Source organism: Pleurodeles waltl, chromosome 3_2, assembly GCF_031143425.1.
Source record: "Pleurodeles waltl isolate 20211129_DDA chromosome 3_2, aPleWal1.hap1.20221129, whole genome shotgun sequence".
Classification (NCBI taxonomy): Eukaryota; Metazoa; Chordata; class Amphibia; order Caudata; family Salamandridae; genus Pleurodeles; species Pleurodeles waltl.
In genome coordinates, this window is record NC_090441.1 from 60,340,041 (window position 1) to 60,365,301 (window position 25,261).

A 25,261-nucleotide genomic window follows, 5' to 3' on the forward strand; every position below is an offset into this window, starting at 1 on the left:
ACTGTTCATTCTAACCAGTTCTCCGAGAACATCACTGGAGCCTGCCCCTTCACATCTTCAGACAGCCACACTATCTGGATGTTGTTCCGTCTGGATCGACCCTCAGAATCCTCCGCCCTGACCTCAAGGTCTCGTACCTTGGCAATGAGGCCTTGGATATTCGCTTCAAGTTTTGACAGTGCTGGTTTTTTATATCAGTGATAGCATCCTCAGTAGTGGCAAGTAGTGCAGCTAGCTTCCGTTGGCCATCTGTAAGTAACCCCAGCTCCACTGCTTTTGCGCCAACCCTGCCACATAGCTCCTGCTTAGTATCGGTTATGGCAGCCAATATTCTGTCCAGTTTTAAATTGGTTGATGGTGTTGAAACAGTAAGTGATTCTGGGTCCAAATCTGGCATAGCAGTAGGGGTGTCATCATTTTGGTGTTTTGGTGAAGGGGGACCTGTGCTGCCCATGGCCCATGGCCCATGCTTAGACTGTGATTCCCAGATGACAGACGCTGGTCCGATGTCTTCAGGTGGTATGCACTGGTTGTCCACTTTGACCAGGGTGGCTCTTATGTGGTGAGGGCACCCCTCAGGACCCACCAAACCCCCCAGGCCCCAACAATCATCCAACAGGAGGTCGAGAAGGAGGGTGGCATGATGGGCAAGGCTGCCACTAGGAGGCAGTGAGGTGATGCCGTTTAATTGCCTCTCTAAAATGTCAAGCATTAGCCCAAGAGAATTTGGTGGGCATCAAACTCCTCTCTGCCATCAGAGCTCTGCAGTTGTAGGGCAGAGGACTGCCTTGGGAGGACCCGCCTTCGCCCTAGACGCAAGGCATCAAGGGGGCAATACGAGTAGACTGGACTGGCCCGTGGTGTGGTGCTGGTAATTAGGATGCAGCACAGCTCCAAATGGCCTCCAGTGCTACGCCCCCTCCTCGAAGGAGTTACCGCATGAGTCACTTGGGGAGGGGGTGGCTTCTCAACCACCTGACCAACACTGTAGTAGCCAAAGCTGGGGCATGCAAAATCAGTAACACACATCGTGTGTCCCAGTGGGCACCCCGTCAATGCTGGTCCAACGAGTCAAGGTAACAGGAGGTGTCCCAGGGTGTCAGGGCCAAATAGGGGAGTAGGCCCTCTTGCCCGCACCAATCCTGGAAGTGCGTGTCTCGCACTGGTGCTGTGGACAGGACAGTCACAGCACTAGGTGATCACTGTTGTGGGCCAGGCACTCCGGGCCAGGAAGTAGAAGCAGACTGGGGCAAGATGGCACACCCTGGGAAAGTATGCAGTGCAGGACAAGCTTCTCCCTCCGTTTCGTCAAGTTCTGCTCCCCAGGCACCTACTACAGTGTTGGTTGGGGGTGCAGCAGAAATCTTCCCTGCTCCGTCGCCTTCAAAAATCTGCCACCCCTGTGTGGTGCATTCATCACCGCTGTGGAGAGGTGAGCACCATCATATCGCAGGCCGCAGTAAGGGGCCCTCCCACTCTCCCTTCTCCTCGCGGTTGCTTCGGCACCTGGGAGGTGGTGTCTGGTGCGCTGGTGGTACTGTCGTGGACTTTCCTATTCAAAATGTGCCCCAGTTTTAATGCACTCTGGACTCATAGGCGCTCAGTTCTCTAGGGCACACCCGACGCTCTCTCAGTCCAAGGCATGAGGCCCCATCCGAGGCGATTAGGCTGGCAGACGGGCTTCATGCATACAGAGGCCCGCAATGCGAAGATCAGCATCGGAAGACAGTCTCTCCCACTCTAACTTTCAGCTGTCTGTGCCTCCACCACTCCGCTTCCCCCCAAACTGAACGTGGTATCTGAGGGGAAGCAGATTGCAGCGATAAATGTCGGATGTCGGGTTCCTCTGCGGAGCGAGGCTATTTTGCGTCCGCCAACTTGTGTGGGCTGACCACACCCCCATCTCTCCTCTGATCCCACATCTCTAGCCTCTCATGTAGACTGCATCTACCCTCTCTCCTCTGATCCCACATCTAACCTCTCATGTATCCTGCATCTCTCCTGTCTCTTTCTGATCCCACTTCTCTACCCTCCCATGTAGCCTGCAGCTCTGCTCTCTTTCAACCCCTCCTCTATCCTCTGATCCCACATTTCTAGCCTTTCATGTAGCCTCCATCTCTCCTCTCTCCTCTCATCCCACATCTCTAACCTCTCATGTGGCCTGCACCTCTACCCTCTCCTCTAGCTACTTCTCGCTTCTCTGATCCCAGATTTCTAACCTCTCATGTGGCTCTATCTCTCCTCCCTCCTCTGATACCAGATCTCTAACCTCTCATGTAGCTTGCATCCCTCCCCTCTCTTCTAGCCTCTCCTCCATCATCTGATCCCACATCTCTAATCTCCCATGTAGCTTACATTTCTCACCTCTCTTCTAGCCCCTCCACTCTTCTCTGATCCCACATCTCTAACCTCTTTGTGACCTACATCTCTTCTCTCTCCTCTCATCCCACATATCTATCAAGAACCTTGCACCTCTCCCCTCTCTTCTCTAGCCCCACCTCTGTCATCTGATCCCACATCTCTAATCTCTGATGTAGCCTGCATCTCGCAGCTCTCCTCTACCCCCTACTCTTTCCTTTGATCCCACATCTCTAACCTCTTTGTGGCCTACATCTTTTCTCTCTCTTCTGATCCCATATGTATAATTTCTCATGTAGCCTGCAACTCGCCACTCTTCTTAAGCCCCTACTCTCATCTGCTCCCACATCTCTTCCCTCTTCTGAAGCCTCTTCTCTCTCATCTGATCCCACGTGTCTAACCTCTTGTTACACCTGTTAGCTCTTGGCATGGTTTCCCCTGTCTTATGGCTTTGACCTCCTGCTTTTGATCCTGTCTCGAATTTCGTTGTTTCTGGCTTTAGGGCTCTGGGTACTTTACTACTGCTGACCAGTGCTAAAGTGCAAGTGCTCTCTGTCTAAATATATTGATGATTGGTTTCTCCAGAATTTATATATTTGATTTACTAGTAAGTCCCTAGTATGTGTGCCCACGGCCTGTAAATCAAATGCTACTAGTGGGCCTGCAGCACTGCTTGTGCCACCAACAGGAGTAGCCCAGCAAACGTCTCAAACATGCCACTGCAGTGTCTGTGTGAGCATTTTTAAACTGCCATTTCGAACTGGCAAGTACACCCACTTGAAGGTCCACACCTTCCGTTTTACTACATGTAAGTCACCCCTAAAGTAGGCCCAAGGCAGCCCCATGGGAAGGGTGCAGTGTATTTAAAGGTGTGTTTTACATGTCCTGAAATACTGCTAAATTTGTTTTTCACTATGGTAAGGCCTATCTCTCCCACAGGGTAACATCAGGATGGCCTTAAATTATTTTGTAAGTGTAATTTCCATTGGGAGCAGATAGAGATGAGGAGTTTAGTGTCTCTGAACTCACAATTTAAAAATACAAGTTGATTTTAAAATTGTAAGTTTGAAAATGCCACTATTAGAAAGTGGACATTACGTTAGAACAACCACTGCTACGTGAGTTTCAAGCACTGCATCACTGAAGTCCGTATTGCACTGCACTGACTCCAGTGCAGCTCCTGCTCCATCGATGTCAGATCAACGCATCGCCACTTGACTTCTGATGCATCATTGACACATTGTCCTTGAGTACCACTTTCTTCATCAACATCGCACCGAGGTAAAGGACCAATTATTCATGCCGCAAATGACACATCACCTCCCCTGCAACAGTAAGGATCCGCATCTCCGGCTCATTCGATGCATCACCTCCCCTGCAGCGCACATTGTCTTTGTTTTGATGCATCTCAGGTACTTTGCCTCAGTCAAGTGCTTCATTGATTTCAAGGAACTTCAATTACATCTAATATTTTAAAAGTGATATCTGTGCTTGTGTATGTTGGATTTTTTATGTTTTCGTCTTGTTTTATTCAGATAAATATTAGCTATGTTTCGAAACTGGTGTGGCGTACTTTTGTGGTGTTTTCATTGTGCTACTGTGTTTGTGTGTGTGTGTCTGTGTGTGTGTGTGTGTACAAATACTATACACGTTGCCTCTGAGATAAGTTAGACTGCTTGTGCCAAAGCTCCAAAGGGGGTGAGCAGGGGTTATCTTAGCTGTGTGACTCTCTCACCCTGACTAGAATGAGGTTCCCTATTTGAAAAGGGTGCAGACCACTGCCAACTACAGACCCCATTTCTAACACCTCTCACGTGGCCTGTGTCTCCCTTCAAGCCTCTCCCCTATAGTGTATTCCTCTACTTCCATCTTAATGCACCCTATACCATTTCTCTCACCTTTTACCTCATCTGTCGATCCCCTCTCCTGCACAACATTGCCCTATCCTCTCCACGAAATTTCCTCTGACCTCTAACCTCATTTCCCTTGGCACTCCTCTTTTCTGTTTCCCAAGTTCCTCCTCTATCCACTAGCTTCCTTCTCGATTATCTTTCCTCTAGCTCCACTACCCTCTCCTTTATAGTGTCACAATCCAGCCCCACACGTCTCCTTGACACTGTCTTTTCATCCTTTGTTCTCTGAGCCCACTCCCTTCTCCCCTTTAGCTTGTCTCTCCATGGCATCTCCTTTTATCTGTCCCACTATCCTCTTTCCTCTAACCCTAGCCCTCTCTCTTCACTCTCCACCCTCTCTCCTCGAGCCTTCTTCTCTACTCCCTACCCTCCTTTTACCTCTTACCCGGCCATCCCCATCCTCCACTGCAGCACAATCCCTTACGCCTCTCTTCTAGCCTGCCTCTCTGTCCTCTTGCCTCAACTCTTCATACTCCTCATCCCCCTCTTGTATTCAATTTCCAGCTCCAGCCTCTCTTTCCTTCTTCTAGCCCCTTCTTTCTGTCCACTTCTGTCTCCACTCCCTTTTCCAGCGCCTTGAGACCCTCAAGTACCAAAAAAATGAAATGTTTTTAATGCATACATTTTCTTTCACCTGGTTTGATATGTATTTATCTTATTCTTTGACTCAATCAATGTGTTAATGCGTCTGTTGCAATAATCTCTTGTTTGTGTTTTCCTTGGCCAAATCGATCATGGTAAAGTGATCAAATAAAACCAAATGGTCTCTGCCCCAGCCTCACACCTCTCTCCCCCAGAGGTCCTCTTTTTCTTCACCACCTCTTCATCACTCCACTTCTCCCCCTCTTCACCACCCACCCTTCTGATCTCCCTACTCCCATTTCCCTCACTCTCTCTTATATGCCTCATTATCCAACAATATCTTGCACCAGAGAGTCCTTAAATTGTTCAGCAGTAATTGCTCCAATTCATTAAGGCTGTTATACCAGCTCTATGCCAGCCAGTTCCGGAAATGTTCAGCTTCTTTGGGGAAGTAAATACTGTAGACACTTTCAGCCCAGGAGACAGCAGCTGTGCTGATGCTGCTGAGCGTTCCTGTCCATCAGACGGGGAGCCTGCACTAGTAATCCTGCACCCAGAAGTGCGGGTACCGCTAGTTTCTCCATTTCTTGAGCACCAAATTACAAGAGATCACATACGAAATGGGAAATAACATTGGGGATCTGTGCTTCTCCACTGATTCCAGCAGCCCCCCCTTTTCAAGCATTTTCCGCTCACAAATTTCAGCAGGTTTGACATGCCGAATGGTGCACAGCGCAAAAACACCAGGATTGCAAACAACTTGTCATTCTTATGCTTGTGTGCAAGTTAGGATTGGCAGTTCCACTGCTGCATGAAATATATGGCTGAGGGAACTGGCAATGATGCTTTACATTGGTGCTTTAAAGTTTATGTACCTCTTGACCAGTAGACAGGATACTTCTATTTCAAGGACACGACACATATAAACAAGAGATTCCGATTAAATTGATAGTTGAGGCCCCGGTTACACGTTGTTCGGAATTTCCTACGTGGGCGATAAATGGCACATTCTTTATAAACTGGGATTTCGAGATGTGCGGTAATATAACACGCTTGGGGATTTTGTGTTGATGCTTTTCGCCAGAAATAAAGCAAACAAGACATAGCATGGTATAGATCTCGGAATGTATAAATGACACGCATAAATCAGTGCATACAGATTTCCGCTACAGTTCCCCATTTCTCAGCAAACTTGTTCTAGGATGTCTAGTTTCTCCTTCCAAGCATGATCTAGAATTCTTGGAGACTTTTGTCATTTGGAGCTGTCATGTTTCAGTACCATGATGTTCAATGTAATGGCGATGACGATATCTGCCTTACCACTGACAAGGGAGTGTAGTCAGTCCTCATTCTTATGGACTCTATAGCAGCATTTGACACAGACTCATTCCCCATCCTCATACAGAAACTTCATGAAGCAGGAATCCATGTCCCGCCCTAGAATGGATACGCTCCTTCCTTCCTGAGTGAACACAAACGGTCAGTCTACCCCTTTATCAGTTGACCACCACCAAGCTGATCTACGCCATCCTTCCTCAGCCTCACACTGTTCAGTGCTTACTCTCACCATGATCTCCCCACAATGCGGCTTCAGCATCATCTCATAAGCAGGCGATACACAGCTGATCTTCTTCCTCTTACCTCACACCCACCATCCAATCCAACTTCCTAAAGTGCCTGTCCGCATTGGCACACTAGATGAGCAGCAACTGCCTTAAATTGAACAGTGACAAAACCAAAGTGCTACTGTTCAGCAAAGACACCTCACTCTAGTCCCTATCTTGGTGCTCACTGAACTGTGACTGCCTCCCTCCTTGCCCCCCCACTAATGCACCAGCAACCTGGGCGTCATGATTAACAAGCTGATCTCATTGCCAACCAAGTCAACACTAAAATATCCATTTGCTTCCACAGCCTCAGAATGCAAAGAAAAACACTCAAATGGCTCCATCATGAAACTGCAGAATGGTGGCCCCTGCCCTCATCACCAGCTCACTGGGCTATGTAAAATCCCTATACATAGGTATGCCAGCTAAGCTCGTCAACAGACTCCAACTGGTACCAAATATAGCCGCCAGAGTTACACTTACCTTCCTCCTCGAGTGCATAAAACCAAGCACCTGAAGCATTTCCACTGGCTCTTGATCCAGAAATGTGCTCATTTTAAACTTCTCACCCTCACCTACAAGGCTTTACACAACCTGGGGCCAGCTTACCCCAACAATCACATCTAATTCCACATCCCATCTAGACACCTCCACTCGGCAGGCCTACTTCACACCCACGTCCGCTCCATCTGGCTTGTTAAAGCGGGGGGACACACCTTTTTTCACATCACCTGCAATGAGTTTATCTTTTCCATCAGACCTTCCAGTTCAATCCTCAGATTTAGAGGGAACTTGAAAACCTGTCTATTCCAATAGGCTACCCTCAGCCTACTCAGCAACTTCTTGAGCACCACGGTCCACTCTGAGTTACTAAAAGCATAACATAAAAATGGCAAGATGACCACTTCCGTTGTTAATTATCTGTGTCTATTCAAAAGTCTAAGCCCTTATAATAGTCCATTTCTTAAAGGTGTATTTGTTTTTTTGAGCCATGCAGTTCATTCACCTAGAACAACGTGGTGTGGGTGGCTTAGACTGAAGATGGCTATATAGTCAAAGAAATGTTTTGCTACCGAGGTGTTTTGGAAAAGGCAACTGTAGTGTAAGAAGATGATAATTGTTTTTATTGGGGAGGTGGACAGTGTTTCATCACAGGAGATTTTCACATTGATGCAGAGTAGCTATGTAAGTGCAAGACATCCAGAAGCTCCATAGGGGACAATGCTACCCATCATGACTTTTTATTTGAATGGTTTCTCATGATGGTCCTATAACCTGGTGGTATTGCTTCATGCAAGACAGGGGGTGTGTCCTTAACTATCCAGGTCTCAGTTCTGAACAGCCAGTCTACTTGCATGTCCGTAACGTCTGATTTTATATAAATCCTGCATTGATGAACCTGCAAGTTTACCCTTTGTTCCTCACTGGGGGTTGAAGGAGTTTGGCTATATAGGGATCTGTCCCTTGGCCTCTGTGTACTCCAAGAATAAAAGGTAGAAGTGCGTTGTATCAATATCACATCACATCGCTTTGCATCGCTTCGCATCACATCACCTGTATATGGCTTCCATTTGAGCAGGCTGTCTCTGGCAACATATTTGTATTTTGTGGAGCAGGGCAGGCTTCCAGACGTAAGAGCTGAAATGTCTGTTTTTAATGCTCTGCAGAAGAGGATCGGCTTTGTTGCTATGAAAAACACTCAAACATTCATTTTCCCTTATGGCTTTAGGCATGCCTTCCAGGCAGGTCGGAAGTTATGCATTCTTTATAGTCTACCTCTCTTGACCTGCTTCTTCTGAAATGAATCATTCATTTTATGGCACATCTGATTGAGGGAGCATTGACATTAGTTGGTGTATTCCTTCTTTGCACTTTCCAGTCGTTGTCCTATTGTGTCCATGTGAGACACACCAGGAGCAAGGAGCCTAGGAATCTAGCCATGCTCATGTGTAGACAGACGCATTCTTTTGCCAGGCTTTTTCTGCTGCTGCTCCTCCCACTTTGTCTCCTGACCGACACCTTGAGGTAACATTAGCTGTGGTTGAGAATGCCTCTGAAACATAACTGAAACTAGACTTTCAGGAAGAAAATGGTTACTTCTGTGATCCCCTCTACCTATCACTTCTTTACTTGTGTTATTTTAATCATTTTATATTGTAATATTCCTAGTTTCCTTTTTAATCCGATTACCACTCTCTGGTTTTATTTTGTGAAATGTTGTATAAGGAGGCAGGCAATCAGGAGGTTAAGAGTAATCCATAAAGTTGTTGCATTAGTCCAGGAAACTCAGATATGTCATAGCTGTAGATATGTAAGGCAAAACCTCACCCACCAATATAGGAGGCTTGCTTCATCATTGGAACTGCAACATTCAGCCGGAATTCTTATAGGGTCGTATGGGCTCCCTGTTTTCAGAGAGTACTTTTTAATTGGAGTGGTGAAGGGGATCCAATAAGTGAGATGAAATTCCCTAAAGATTCTCCTAAGTATTCTTGGAATTTAGAGGCGTCTTTAAAAAAGTGTTGGGACATGTTGGGATAAATATTTGTCCTGCGTCCCCATAGTGATATACTTCAGTGGCATTATTGGTCCCATCCGGAGTCACCGGCAATCTTTACGACCTAGATCCCTAGCATACGATTTATTGATCAGAAATTTAGGATACAGGCAAGCACGTGCGTACAAGCTTCACACCCTCATTGTGTGCTATAATATTCACTACTGTGGTCGAGTCTTCTGTAAGCAAAATTCTGAGGGGATATAGATAAAATATGAGACCAACATATACAAGAGATAAAATAATTGCTAGCAAAACGTTGTTACTTCGTTCACTCCATGTACATGTTTTATGAGACAGCAAATAACGCTCTTGTATACAACAGTCATATAAACAATACTGCAAACTAACACCGCATTCACATCCTTAGATGGTACTATTTTTTTAGAACAACAACCTTTGAAATAAAACACCCCACTCTGTATTTGTGACTCATTACCACACTTTTTCAATCTTATAATCGCATGTAACCCAAAAATATATATATAATGTAAATATAAAAATTAGTTTAAAAAAATCCAATTAATACTGTGAACTAATTATGTGTTACTGACTACAATATTAACAATTGTTTAAAAAGTAATATTAATAAACATTTATTAATAACATATATCACAATTCAAAATAGCACAGAGATAAAAAAGTAAAATTACATTAAAATTATATGTTTCACCAAAATTATATAAAACTTAAAAAATATTTTTTTAAACAATAATAACAAAAATAAATAGAACTAGCAAAGAAGTCAAATTTATCAATATAACTCCAATTTAAGCAAAAGTAGAACAAGTTTTGGACTTTGTAGAGATCACATTTACTATTCTCACTCCAACATAAATAAAAGTGGTGAAAATGTTGAACTTTGGAGGGGTTAGATTACAATTCCCACTCCAACGAAACCGAAATCATGGAACGTGCTGGACTTTGGAGGAGTCATCTTTACTATTCCCACTCCCACTGAAGCGCTAGTAGGAAAAGTGACAGTCTCTGGAGTAATTGAAGTTACTATTCCAACTCCAACAAAAGCAAAATCGGGAAAACTCCAATCGAAGCAACAATAGGGAAAGTATTGGAGTTTGGAGGGGTTATATTAATATTTCCACTACAATTTAAACAAAAGTAGGGAAACTGTTAGACTTTTCAGGGATCACATTTACTATCCCTACTCCAGTCCACAGATTTCCTATTCCCACTCCAATCTAAGCACTAGTAGGAAAAATGTTGGACTTTGGAGAAGTTAAGGCCCATATTTATACTTTTAGTGTTGGACTTTGGAGAAGTTTAAGACCCATATTTATACTTTTTCCCACTGCAATCTAAGCACTAGTAGGAAAAGTGTTGGACTTTGGAGAAGTTAAGGCCCATATTTATACTTTTTGCATTTGCGCAGTTTTGTGTCAAAAAGTATAGCACCGGCTTGTGCCATTCCAGGACGCCAGCCGGGTGCCAAATTTATGGAATGGCGCAATCCGGCACAAAGAGTGGGCTGGCGTAAAAAAAAAAAATGACATTGGCCGGGTGGGGTTTGCGGTATGGGAGAAGTGGGTTTTGCACCAAAAAATTACGTTAGGCTGGTTAGAGGCAACAAAAATGCCCCTAACTAGCCTAGCGTCATTTTCTGATGCAAAACCATCAATACCACATGACTCCACATGACTCCTGTTTTAGAAAAGAAATGAGTCATGCCCACCACCCAAGCGTCCCCTGGGCATGGCCATTGCACCCTGTGCCATGCAGGGGGCCCCAAGTTGGGCCCCGATGGCAATATAAATAAAAAAATAAAAATACTTACCATACTTACCTGGGATGGGGTCTCCCATCCTTCGGTGTCCCTCTGGTGTGGGTGGGGGTGTTTCTGGGGCTTGAGGAGGGCACCTGTGGACCCATTCCATGGTGTTCAACAATGGAAATGAGTCCATAGGTCCCTTAACGCCTGCCCTGACCCAGGCATTAAATAACGGCGCTAAGCAGACTTAGAGCCAATATTTAGGCCCGCCTCCCTCCTGTGCACCATTTTTGTATGGGAGGGTAAATAAGGCGCTAGGGCCTTAGAGTCATTTTTTGGATGGAAAAGCCCAAATTGCATCTCATTGACACAAGGTGGGTTCACACATCCAAAAAATGACTTTAACTCCAATATTTTGATGTTAGACTAGTCTAGCGTCAAAATATAAATATGTAGTTAAAAATGGTGCTAATTCAGTGCAAAAAGAGTATAAATCTGGACCTAAATTTACTGTTGCTATTACAATGTAAGCAAAGTCAGGGATAGTGTTGAACTTTGTAGGAGCCAGATTTATTATTTCCATTCTATTCTAAGCAACAGCAGGGAAAGTGTTGGACTCTGGAAGGGTTAGATTTTATTTTCTCACTCGAACATAAGTGCAAATAAGGAAAGTATTGGATTTAGGAAGGATTACATGTACCATACAGACTCCTAATCATTTAAATACCTAACAACATAACATTATTTACAAATGTAAAGTTCTAAATTAATACTACGTAAATAAATAAAAATTAATGTGATAAAATCAGTTAGCAAATAAAAACAATACAATTAGATTTAAAATAAATAAACTTTCCTTCCTATTGTCCTGGCCCCAAAAATATAAGAATATATAAATCAAACAATAATAACATAAAAGTTCAAATGAAAAAAACCCAAATAAAATTAAAACCAATACAAAATAACAACTGCATTTTACGAAAATTATTATTAAACACACTGATCAATCAATTAACAATTAATTAAAACCCAGCAAGTAATTTATGTAACAAATAATCAATTAAGGAGATTGCATAATTAATTAGCAATGAAATATTTAATTATCATAAAACAGTAGTTTGTAAAAATAAAACTACACCTTAAAGATTACAAAGTACACTAACATGTTTTATTAAACAATGACAAATAATATTAACACATAAAATGAATATAAAAACTATATGGTATCGCATTAATTAAAATATGTTATTTATTACAACTGCATTATAGTAAACAATATTGCACGCACCATTTTATAAAAACAATAATTCATACAGACAAAAATGATATTCTTACCATTTATATTCTGTTCCACTATCTTTTTATAGTGACAATACTTCTAACGCACTATTCATGTCTCATGATATATTTGATTCAAATTTGTGTAATTCAGTGACTGAACATATTCTCATCCCTGCACCTAGATCCTCATAGTAATTCAGTAATACGTCCTTGTACACTGCCCCGATCTCAGGAAAGAAAGAACGATTATTATCCTGATTCCCCTGTTAAAATTTCTAACTTCACAAAGCTGAATAAGAAATGTAAGTTTGCATCATTCAACAGAGATGGCAGAAAAGGCAGAGAAAACTCTTCAGCCTATGAACCTGTAACACTTTGGCAATATTTATACGCCATGCCAATAAATTGTTTTAACTGAACTGAATGGAGGGGGGGGGGTTTGCTTTATCGCTACATACTTTTTTCACCACATTTTATTCTTCTGACTTGTACTAGCCATTTATCTCTGTGGGTGTCCCGCCTTTTTTTGCTCTCTTTGCTGCTTGTTTTCAATCATTCAGCGATATAGGTCCTAAAATGCTTTGAAAATCTGTAGCATATCATAACAGACAACAAAGTATGTTTTCTCTGCTGATATCCTTTTCTGTTTACCTTCATCCACTTTATAATTTTGAATCAACCTTTTTGTTCATTTCCTTCGTTTAAAAAAAATCATGTTTATTAGCATTTCTGAAAAACAACATACAGCACAGTATGAGGCAAAAGATGCCTTAGTTATAGATTATTAGTGTACATGCACAAGTAGTGGGGTGCAGTGAGTGAGATTGGTGCCAGCGGTCATAAATTGAGGGCCTCATTTACAAGAACTGATGCATGGACATCAATGCATCAGTTTTCTTGCACTTGCCGCAAATGCCCTTGCAACACCATTGTATTTACAATACTGGGCTCTATGGTGCAAGGATTGACAGATGTGTCAGAAACTCTGACTCATCATTTGGTACTAAAGTACGCATTGCTGGAGTTGGTCATAAGACTGACACAGCTCCAGAAATGCGTTAGAACACAGAGGCTAGTCCCATGTTAAAAGCCTTGCATCAATCCTTATTCCTGGTTTGAGGAGGCGTAGGGATTTTCACACAGTCAGATTGTAGAGTGACCTAGGGAAAAGTTGCAAATTTTACTCCTTCAGTTCTACGTGGCTTTCAACTTAGCAACGCCTACCCTACATATATTATACCTGGTGCGGTATAATGCGACGCAGGCTTCTACAAACAGATGCATTGGGCCCAGTGTATCAATTTGTAAATATGGAGCAGTGTGGAGCACTGATTGCGGAACTGATAGCACGTCCCAACTTTGATAATTTAACTTACTCAGAAATTCGTTTTAAGCCAATGAACCTTTTGACCCTGATTGGAGACTCCTCAGGACGAGATACCTATTTAACATCTCAATTAATGAATCATTAGCCTCATCAATATTCACAATAACTAATCAATCAAACTAATCAATAACATTTGTTAAGAATCATACACACACCATGACCTTTCCGCCAGGAATAACCACACAAATCTAGTAAGGGTTAGGATATTTATTTCCTATTAGTTACAATCTAATAGCATATTTATTAGTCTCAATATCAGTAAGCACATCAAAACTACTACAATATGGCAAATCGAGTAAGACTTTATCAGAGCATAGATCATGAACATTAGCACAAAGCACGACGTTAACATTAATTAACTTTAGCAGAGTATCATTAGCACGTTATTCAACAAAGAAAGAATTCAGTCATTTGTCTATTTGCATCCGATTTTAGTGAACTCTTTAACTACCCTCGAATTAGCATCAGCATGTTGGGCTTCATGCAAAACAATTTAGCAACACGGATTTAGAAAACATCTAACTAGGGCATCTATCAAAAGAGCAGTTGGTACCTAGAAAAAAAAGGCAAACAGACAATCACAATATATCATCATATAGTTACCCCTCCAAATGGGTCAGCATACAGCGTCAGTCTTCGTCCTCAGGACATCAGTCGATTCGCCATCAGCCAGGATAGAACAGTTAAGTCTCAGCAGGGCATAGCAAGAAGGAACACTTCCCTCCTAAGGAGGAGAAGTAAGTATCGGGCATGGAAGAAAGGTGAAGATGCTTTAAAGTATAAAACAGCTAAAGACAAAGGCCCTCATTATGACCTTGGCGGGCGGCTGACCGCCTGGCGGCCGGCAATGTGGCCGCACTCCAGCTGCGGTCATTTTGAGATCCCCGCTGGGCCGGCAGGTGGAAACCTGGTTTCCGCCTGCCAGCCCAGCAGGGATCTCGGCCGCAACACAGGAGCCAGCTCCAAATGGAGCCGGCAGTGTTGTGGCCGAGGGATGGGTGCAGTTGCACCCGTCGTGCTTTTCACTGTCTGCATAGCAGACAGTGAAAAGCTGCATGGGGCCCTGTCAGGGGGCCCCTGCACTGCCCATGCCTGGAAAAGGCTGGCGGTCTTGGACTCATAATCCCCTGGGCAGCACTGCAAGCAGCGCTGCCCAGGCGGTTTATCACCGCCGGGGCAAATGTGGGGGGAAACCGCCGGCCCCGACGGTGTGACCGCGGCGCTTCCGCCACGGTCAAAATACACAAGATTGCACCACCAGCCTGTTCTCGGTGCAATCGCCAAAAGAGCCCTGGCGGTCTTTGACCGCCAGGTTTGTAATGACCCCCAAAGTCTCTCAGAGTAGCAAGGAATGGCTAAGAGGAATAATGGCTTCAAGAGTGGCAGGGTAAAGGTGAGTAATGGCTGATTTCTTCTTGTGTCACGCCGTCATATCAAAGTTGTCGAACAAGTCTCTAATTTCCCATTGGGAAATATTTGGTGCATGGTTATCTCTGTCCAATAATCCATCACACACCTTAATAGAATTTTCACCTAAGACAGTTCTCACATAGTTTATTGGCTCCTGTGATTGACGTCTTCATCAGGTAGAATGTCAGGTAAGAAAAGTTACACTTGTCACTCCAGTCAGTAGTTCCATTGTCTTCTCCTAGGCTAGGCGACCTTGCACCTGTTGCGAATTACACTGTTGCATTCAGCAAGAATGTCTCCTTGAGCAAGCCGGGTCTCATGAGAAAGAATTTACTACAGCTACACACATATCTCTAGCTTCTGGAAAAGTACAGTGTCACGTCCTTCAGGAAGACAGCACATTACACGTTAGAAAAACACATTTAATATGAGACCAGGCAGCTAGGCCCAGACCCTGCTAACTAAGGTCTAGTGATTAATTTAGCAAAAAACCTTAATACATAACTCTTAATGCTAATACAAAATCGTACTTTAGTACATTATTAATTCATCATTAGTCAGTCTCATTGATTATCGTATACAGTGATGGCCACTCCCAGTGGGCACATTTCAAACGCATGCATTAGTATTATTCTAACACATTCTCTATGCGACTTCATTATACATTATTTTGCAAGCATTTCATGTTAATACTAATTATAAAAGTTACACTCCAACACCACCACTAAGTAAAAACAATGAAGCTGCAGCGGTGCAATGCTTATTGTAAATATTTCCCTGAGTTTGGTGTAGCCCCCAGTCAGGAAGATACTCCCGCAAGAGGAGGAGGTTAATTGGCCTTCAGAGTCTAAGGTCCTAGTTCAAGACGTTAACCACCGGATATTAGGATGCAATAACTCAATGTATTAACCTGAGAGAGCAAAACTGCGGAAGGAATAATGGAGAGATGTGTCAAATAACAAAGCTAGAGAATAAGGTGCAAGGAAGGGAATCTTCACCCACCACATGACAAATTAACTAGTGAATGAGGGCAGTTGAGCTGTGCGCCAAGGGGTACTGTAATACAGGGGTCCACATCAGGATATTTGGGCCAAGGAGATGGGTCATTGAACCCCAGGTGAGCAAAAGAGAGATCAGGAGAAGCGGTCATCATCTGCAGTTCTGCCTGTTAACTTGGACATCAGGGTATTCCAATCCACAGCTATTGGCACTGGACCAGCCCTCTGGCTTCCTCTCTGTGGAGGGTGCCTTCCGCCTCCACCCATACCTTGAGAGAACAGCACCAAGTGGTTCTTCCAGGCAGTGGTAATTGTTCTTTTTGCAGGCATCACGTTAAGGAAGTGAGAGGCTACCTTGGGTTTCTTTGGACAACAGTGTATAGCTAATGCAACCACCTTTTAAGAGTCCAGCTCCGACAACCCAGTGATCACCTTGAGTCATCCCTGCACCTGCGCCCAATAATTCAAAAGAATGTGTTTAAAATCAGCTGCCAGCGAGGCACGTGTGGCCGAGGAGTCCAATGCCCTAGCTAATATCCTATTAGAACATTGGAATGTTGGCAGCTCCATTGAAAACAATGGAGTGCTCTGGGCTTTTACTTGCCGGTAAAAGCCTGCAGCGCCAACATTCCAATCTTCTTTGTTCACAGCAGCAGGTGTGAACAAAGCCTCACGGAGCCTGAGGGGATTTTAATCCCCTCTGGTTTTGTAAAGCCTTTGTTTTCTTTAGGAGAACATTCTGCCCTCTAATGGCAGAATGTTCTAATAGCCTTAGAACCCGCCGTAGCGGGCTCTACCGGCTATTAAAGGCCCTCTCCCTTCTTAAAGGCCCTCGCCTTCGGCTCGGGCCTTTAAAGCGGGAGCAGGCCTTTAATAGCCGGTAGAGCCCGCTACGGCAGGTTCTATGCGGCGGTGAAAGGTAAGTCCTGTGTAGGATATAATATTTTATAGGTTTCAGCCAGGACATTACAGGAGACTTTGTGCAGGAATTCTATCTCCCACGCACATTCCTTCTCAAGAAGGGCTCTGCCAAATTCACCCTCCCAGGTTTCCTATGTGGCTTGCAGTGGAACGCTGGTGTGATTGTTTATTACCTTCAAGTTTTGTACTTTGTGTATTTCATGTTTTTACATAATTGTGTTTCTATTGTTTGCATTTCCCTTCCAATAATATATAATGTTGATCCTTGAGCTGCTTCCGGGACTCCATGATATTTATATTCTGATAACAATTTCATGAATGTCAAGCCCCAGTGAAATTCACTCCAAGAGGGAAATAGAGGTTCAAAGAGAGAAAGGGAAATTGAAAGAGACAGAGAGTAAGAGAAAGACATCCTGAGGAGTAGGTAGGAGAGATAATGTTTAAAAGTGACAGAGAAAGAAAAACAAGGGTAAAGATAGAGAGTGGGGAAAAAACAGGACAAGGAAAGAGACAGAAAAAAAGAGCGAAGAACAAGAGAAAGAAAATGTGAGAGAGAAAGGAGAGACAGAACTGAGAAAACAGAGCTATAGTAAGCAAGAGAAAGAATGAAGCCAGGGCAAAGGATGGACTCAGCAGGTGAATCTGGATAAGAAAAGAATCATGGACCACAAGTACTTTTAGATGAAGTAAATCTTCTGTTGTCTGAACAAAGCTAATGCCCCAACTACTTACTGTTCTCCTCATTACTCTGAGTAGTAGTCGTACTTGTCCCAGTCCTCACATCGTGATATTTGCCTTGTTATAGAAACAGGATTTACCCATCCTACCCTTAATTAAACTAAATCCTAAAAAGAAATGCTTCACTGCCTTCTTGGTAGCCGTAAAGAGACTGCCTCTGCTATACTTCCTGAAGTACCAAGCAACTCCGCCGCCCTGTAGGCAATCTCATCCAAAAAGAGAGGGTTGGTACCAAGGACTGTAATGAGGCAGGCTAGAGTCTGAGTAACGTAAAATCCGAATAAGTAGTCAGGTATAACGTCTTCATCCGTCTTCCTTTTTCTCATTTCTTACACCAGGACATCAGAGGAATGACAAGAAGGCCATGAAAACTGCCAAGACCTGGAAGCACAACTGCTGTGAAAACTGTTGAAGTAAATCCCCTCAAAAACAAACAGATCGTCTGCAGAGGTCAACACAAATGAGAGACTACAGAAATCTCCCCCTCACCAGGGATGGCATATGAAAAGGAGCATAAACACCTGGTGCAAATCCAACAAGACAGCCCCCAAAAGTGCCACCTTAGGCAAAAATACCCAAGAGCCTCATAGCTTCCTGGTCAGCCAACTCCAGAAAATCATATAGAATTATAGGGTAACATTGAACTATGGGATATTTTCACAGAGGGGTTTTGAGTGATGTCAAATAGATAACAAAAGCAAAGCTTGAGTTGTCTATGGTGTCACTCAGAACCCTGAGGTGAAAAAATCCCCCTAATTCAATTTATATCCATCTATAATTTTACGTTATGTATGCCGCCCCCACAAAATCATTTGCCCTTGCTTTGAACTGCTACACAGGGGCAGAGGAGTAATGGCGTGCCATACATAACAGGGGCTCATCTCCCTGTCCAAAATACTAAAAAATAAATACAATACCTGCTATTCTAAAGCAGTCACCACTACCTTCCCTCCCTTCCTTCTCCCTCCTATTCTCCTGCACTCCTACTCTACTTTCAGTGAAAACAAACAAGCAGAGCTGCACTGACAGACTCTCAAAGAGCCCTGTCGCCCTGGCCTGGAAAGCCTGTATGACATAGCAACAGTGGATAACGAATGTTGTTATCAACTTAGCAATGAGTTATGCCATTTAGAAACAGCAATAAATGTTAGTGGCTCTCTTTGAGAAAAATACATTAAAGAAATCCATTAAATATGAAAGACAAGGGAATGACCCATGAGGCACATAGTCATCACATCAAGATGCTGATCCGAACCAACCATGCCATAGGATATGTACAGAGAATCTGAAAGATCGAGGCAGACCTGGCTGGAGAAAGGGAGAGCCTTGTGTCCACTGAAGAATACAAATTGACTTCTCATGAAACAGAAAGCAAAAAAATAGAGACATCATGTACCACTGATGCCAGGAATACCTGGAAATTTACAAGCAAGAAGAACCAGGGAAACAAACCACTGGACAATGGAAAAAATATTCTACATGAGAGAAAAAATCATCTGACACATTGATATCAAGAACTATCGATGGAAAACAACTCAGGTACAACTGGTGCACACAGAACGGCCAGAATTCAAACAGAACCCTAAGTGGAACTCAGGAATCAACAAGACACAAAGGGGGTCATTATGAGCTTGGCAGACTTTTGGGAAAGTCACTGCGGTGGCAGCTGTGAAAAATACCGCCGTGTTGGCGATAATCCGACTGCCGTATTACGGCCCGTATTTATACTCCTTTTGCGCCAAATTTGCGTTGTTTTATTCGACGCAAATTCGGCGCAAAACTAACGCCATATTTATACTTTGGCGTTAGACGCGTCTAGCGCCAAAGTATGGGGAATGAGCGTCATTTTTTTGCGTGAACGCCTTCCTTGCGTTAATGAGATGCAAGGTAGGCGTTCCCGTAAAAAAAAATGACTGCGACGCAAATGCGTCGTATTTATACTCCCGGGCAAAAATCGCGCCCGGGAGTGGTCGCGGCAAAAAACCCCGCATTTGCGCCTGAATTTAACGCCTGGGTCAGGGCAGGCGTTAAGGGACCTGTGGGCTCAAAATGAGCCCACAGCTGCCCTCCCATGCCCCCAGGGACCCCCCCTGCCACCCTTGCCCACCCCAGGAGGACACCCAAGGATGGAGGGACCCATCCCAGGGACATTCAGGTAAGTTCAGGTAGGTATAATTTAAAAAAAAAAAAAAAAAATTTTTTGGCATAGGGGGGCCTGATTTGTGCCCCCCTACATGCCACAATGCCCAATGACCATGCCCAGGGGACATAAGTCCCCTGGGCATGGCCATTGGGCAAGGGGGCATGACTCCTGTCTTTACTAAGACAGGAGTCATGTAAATGGCGTCTGGGCGTCGTTAAAAATGGCGCAAATCGGGTTAAGACGATTTTTTTGCCTCAACCTGACTTGCCCCATTTTAAGACGCCCTAACGCCATTTTTCCCTACGCCGGCGCTGCCTGGTGTACGTGTTTTCTTTCTGCGCACATCAGGCAGCGCCGGTCTGCTAGCGCCGGCTAACGGCATTCTATAAATACGGCGCCCGCATGGCGCTTCAGAATGGCGTTAGCCGGCGCTAATCTTTTTGGCGCAAAACTGCGATAGCGCAGTTTTGCGTCAAAAAGTATAAATATGGCCCTAAGAGTCACACAGTGAAGTAGGCCAAAAAACAGCCAAATTTCCGAAACCGCCAGTATACTGAAGGACGGAAAAGAGGTGGTTCCACTACCAACACCTCCATCCCGACAAAAATCCTCCCATCAAATTACGATCCCCAAATCATGGCATTGTTTCTTCCATAGCAGGAAACCATTGGTGGTGTGAAACTCAGCGGTCTCAACTCACACCACACTGAACACAACACCACATTGGATAGTTTAAATACCCCACACCAGACACACATTCACACACCAGATACACCTGCACACTGCACTATATAACACACCCTCACACAACCCACAATCCTTTGAAAACAGAACGTCACACACAGCCACAAACAAGCAAAATCTTTTTAAGATATAGAAAAACTAACAATAGGGATCCATATATATTTCACCACGCATACATCCCTTACCTGCACAACATACACAACACACATTTTACTACTACACACAATCCACAATAACTGTCACCCACCCACTCACAGCACCTACACCTCACGTTTATGTTTATCTGCAGCCTTTTTCTTTGTACACTCCCACAGTCTTCACCACCACTACCATGTCCCCACAAAAACACCCACGTTTCACGGTTGATGAGTTGAGGGTCTTGGGAGGAGAAGGCCTTGGACATACTGCATACTGAGGGTCTAGCAGGAATAGCTGTGGGTAAGTCACCACAAAATCTATGTCACCCAATTGTCATGTCCTGCATGCTCCCTCACCATCCTACTCTACCCCAATTAACATAGCACCTACTACACCTCTGTCCAAATGCCCTAATACCCCTCTCTGGCATGCCACATGTCCACTAAACTAATCTGGATCCACAGTCCTTGGAAATGGCATGTGAAGTACTGGCAATTCATAGCAATCCAACTCCCAGAATGCAATATCCCACCATTGTGAAAACCTGAACAGTGCGCCAAATTTGAGATGTTATGCATGTGAAACTAACAACCATTCTAACCCATCTTGAATGTTCAAGTGTGAAACAGTTTATGGCAATGACAGCAATGCAATGGCCCACTCCCACTATTGTCACAGGAAAAACACAGCTATAGCTGAGTACCCAATCCTAATGTCCTTAGAATAAAAGTTCCTAAGATTTAAATATTCTCACCTGGGGTGGCAATCTAGATGCCAAAGTGGATGTACATGCAGTTTATCCAGATACAGGTCAATGTCTATTGCTTACTCCCATAATGTGTCCCTAATCTGATACTATTCTACATTATACAGCTCTTGTGTGTACCATGGATCATGCAAGACACATCACTAGGCAACAAAGATGAACACCCATGTCAATAATCTGACATCATAAGATGGTATGAGCAGTCCAATCACTACCAACATAGTTTAATAGGTTTAAGCCTGGTGTATGGTATTGAAATTACAAAGTCTCATGTTGCACTAAGTAAGATTGAGCAGCAGCTGTCACTGTCATTTCTGGGGATCATGTTAAGGCACTGTCTGCATCTCACACAACATCAATAATACCCTACATCACTTGTAGTATCAATTACAGCAACTCTGTATTCCAGTTTTCCCACAGGTAACCTTGCCACTATCACCATGGACAGGATACCAGAGACTGTCACTACCCCTCTGGATGAAAGCCCCAGTGAGGCCAACAGCCCTGGATGTGTGGAAGCTGAGGACGAAGCTGGCCCATCGATGACACCTGGTCAGTCAACAACTGTCAGCCTCAACCTGCCCACATCGACTACTCCCAGCCCTGTGATGATTTCAGCCACCATGACTGAACCCTTCACTGTTTACTTTGTGTTTGTTTAGTTACTAATCACACATGTTGTTTTACTGTCCACAATAAATTACACTTAAACACAGGTCCTGTGCAAGTGCCATTTATCAACCATGTACAACTGTTATGCACGGTAACTCTGGTATCAATATGTATGACCTTTGTTATGGACATCACACGTTGACTCTAACAGCAGGAGACTCATTACATTGGGACTGTAACATACTACATTTACACACATGAATTGCTAGATATGCAAACAGTTCATAGGGTAGTACTGATAGTAACATCAGATTGTTAGCTGAGATGTCATACACTACTAAACCACAGGATACAGAAGTTAGGGACATGTCAGTCTTCCTAGAAGGCAGGAGACATACAGATTGGTCCTTTATATCACCTGGTAAAGCCTTGTCACATAACCATACCTTAGCTTCATAATATTCATACTCCATGGTGCAGAAAGAGATCAGTACTGATGTCCCCAGTCCAGGGATCTTTCACTTACATTGATCACGTACCTGTAGGCGTGCAAACTCACTTATGTCAGTCCACAGAGACAGGCACATTGTTCTGCGAAGTAGGAACACACTGACAGCTATGTACAAGGTAGTTCACATACACCAGAAACCATTGTGAAGGTAGAGGATATGGTTCAACATTTTCACATGCTGACACATATGGACACACAAATGACACTATTTGACCACCTCCAGTACCCAACAGGTTATCTTGATGGGAAAACACACCTCCACCCCAGTGTCCTGACAGTCTGGCCATGTTAGTTACTGTTAGACCTGACAGCCTTAGGGTAGTCACCCCTAACTTTTTGCCTGCCTCCCTCCACTTTTTGGACACTGTTTTTGCTGGTTTTTAGACTCTGCGCACTTTACCACTGCTAACCAGTGCTAAAGTGCATATGCTCTCCCCCTTAAAACATGGTAACCTGGAATCATACCTGATTGGGCTATTAATTTACTTATAAGTCCCTAGTAAGGTGCACTCCCTGTGCATAGGGCTGGTAGATTGAATGCTACTAGTGGGCCTGCAGCACTGGTTGTGCCACCCACTTAAGTAGCCCCTTTTCCTTGTCTCAGGCCTGCCATTGCAAGGCCTGTGTGTGCAGTTTCACTGTCACCTTGACTTGGCATTTAAAAGTACTTGCCAAGCCTAAACCCCCCCTTTCTCCACATATACGTCACCTCTAATGTGTGCCCTAGGTAACCTCTAGAGCAGGGTGCTGTGTGGGTGAAAGGCAGGACATGTACCTGTGTAGTTTACCTGTCCTGGTAGTGTAAAACTCCTAAATTCGTTTTTGCACTACTGTGAGGCCTGCTCCCTTCATAGGTTAACATTGGGGCTGCCGTCATACAGTATTGAAGTGGTAGCTGCTGATCTGAAAGGAGTAGGAAGGTCATATTTAGTATGGCCAGAATGGTAATATAAAATCCTGCTGACTGGTGAAGTTGGATGTAATATTACTATTCTAGAAATGCCACTTTTAGAAAGTGAGCATTTCTTTGCACTTAAATCTTTCTGTGCCTTACAATCCACGTCTGGCTGGGCTTAGTTGACAGCTCCTTGTGCATCCACTCAGACACACCCCAAACACAGGGTACTCAGCCTCACTTGCATACATCTGCATTTTGAATGGGTCTTCCTGGGCTGGGAGGGTGGAGGGCCTGCTCTCACACAAAGGACTGCCACATCCCCTACTCGCAGACAGGATTGAACTGAAAGGGGACCTGGTGCACTTCTTAGCCACTCTTTGAAGTCTCCCCCACTTCAAAGGCACATTTGGGTATAAAACAGGGCCTCTGCCCTACCTCATCAGACACTTGCTGGAGAAGAAACCTGAACCAGAAACTACATCCTGCCAAGAAGAACTGCCTGGCTGCTCAAAGGACTCACCTGTCTGCTTTCTACAAAGGACTGCTGCCTTGCTGGTGGCCTGCTGCCTTGCTGAACTCTTGTCTGGCTGTGAAAGTGCTCTCCAAGGGCTTGGATAGAGCTTGCCTCCTGTTCCCTGAAGTCTCAGGACCAAAAAGACTTCTCTTTTTCACTTGGACGCTCCGTGCGCCGAAAAGTTCGACGCACAGCTTGTTCTGCGGCGAGAAAAACGCCGCACACCGACGCTGATCGACGCGACGCTCTTGGGACGACCGGAAATCCGACGCACGGCTTCGCAAGGACAACGCCGCCCGACCTCTAGAGGAGAAATCGACGCGACGCCTGCCGTGAGATCGTAATTTCGATGCGCAGCCCCGCAGTACGACGCGCAGCCGGAAAACAAGCAGGAAAATCCACGCACAGACCCGGGACATCTGGTAATCCCCGCAACCCACAGAAAGAGACTGTCCGCGTGCTGGAAAACGCCGCACGACTTCCCCGCGTGGAAAATAACGACGCAAGTCCGTGTGTGCTGGGGAGAAATCGACGCACACACCCTTTTTCCACGCACCTCTTCCTTTGTGGCCCTCTGAGGAGATTTTTCCACTCCAAACCAGGTACTTGTGCTTGAAAGAGACTTTGTTTATATTCTAAAGACTTAAGACACTTTATATCACTTTTCAGTGATATCTCTACAATTTCCCATTGCAACTTTATTCTTTTGACCTACAATTATCCTGATATATATTCAATATTTTTCTAAACACTGTGTGGTGTATTTTTGTGGTGCTATATGGTGGTATTGTATGATTTATTGCACAAATACTTTACACATTGCCTTCTAAGTTAAGCCTGACTGCTCGTGCCAAGCTACCAGAGGGTGGGCACAGGATAATCTTGGATTGTGTGTGACTTACCCTGACTAGAGTGAGGGCTTTTGCTTGGACAGGGGGTAACCTGACTGCCAACCAAAAACCCAATTTCTAACAGTTACACTCACATACTCATGGCAATTAGTACCTGGTTTCAGCCATGTCCATTTCTTATGTCTGCCTGCAATTCCCATCTGCCTCTGACACTGTCTGTGACTTTCCAAGGATGAAGAGCCAAAGTGAAACTTGGCAAATCTGTGATTGATCGAGATAAAGGATAGGACATAGCAGAAAACAATCATCAGTTCTGACAAGTCATGTTCACAAGTGCATTCACATGTCATGACACTGTAAGCCACTGTCCCGTACACAATACCAACTTACAATCTGCAGGCACAACTCACTCATTGGCATTGGAGCTATCTAAAACCTCAGAGATGATGGTAAAAAGGAGGTGACATGCTACCCATCAACTCTAGATTACAAAATGTAATCATTAAGAAGTCATCACATACCTTGAGTCAGTTGAAGTACTGATTGATGAGATCTGTCCTGAAGTCTCCAGCTTCATCTTCATCTGGCTCCTCATCACTTGGCAAA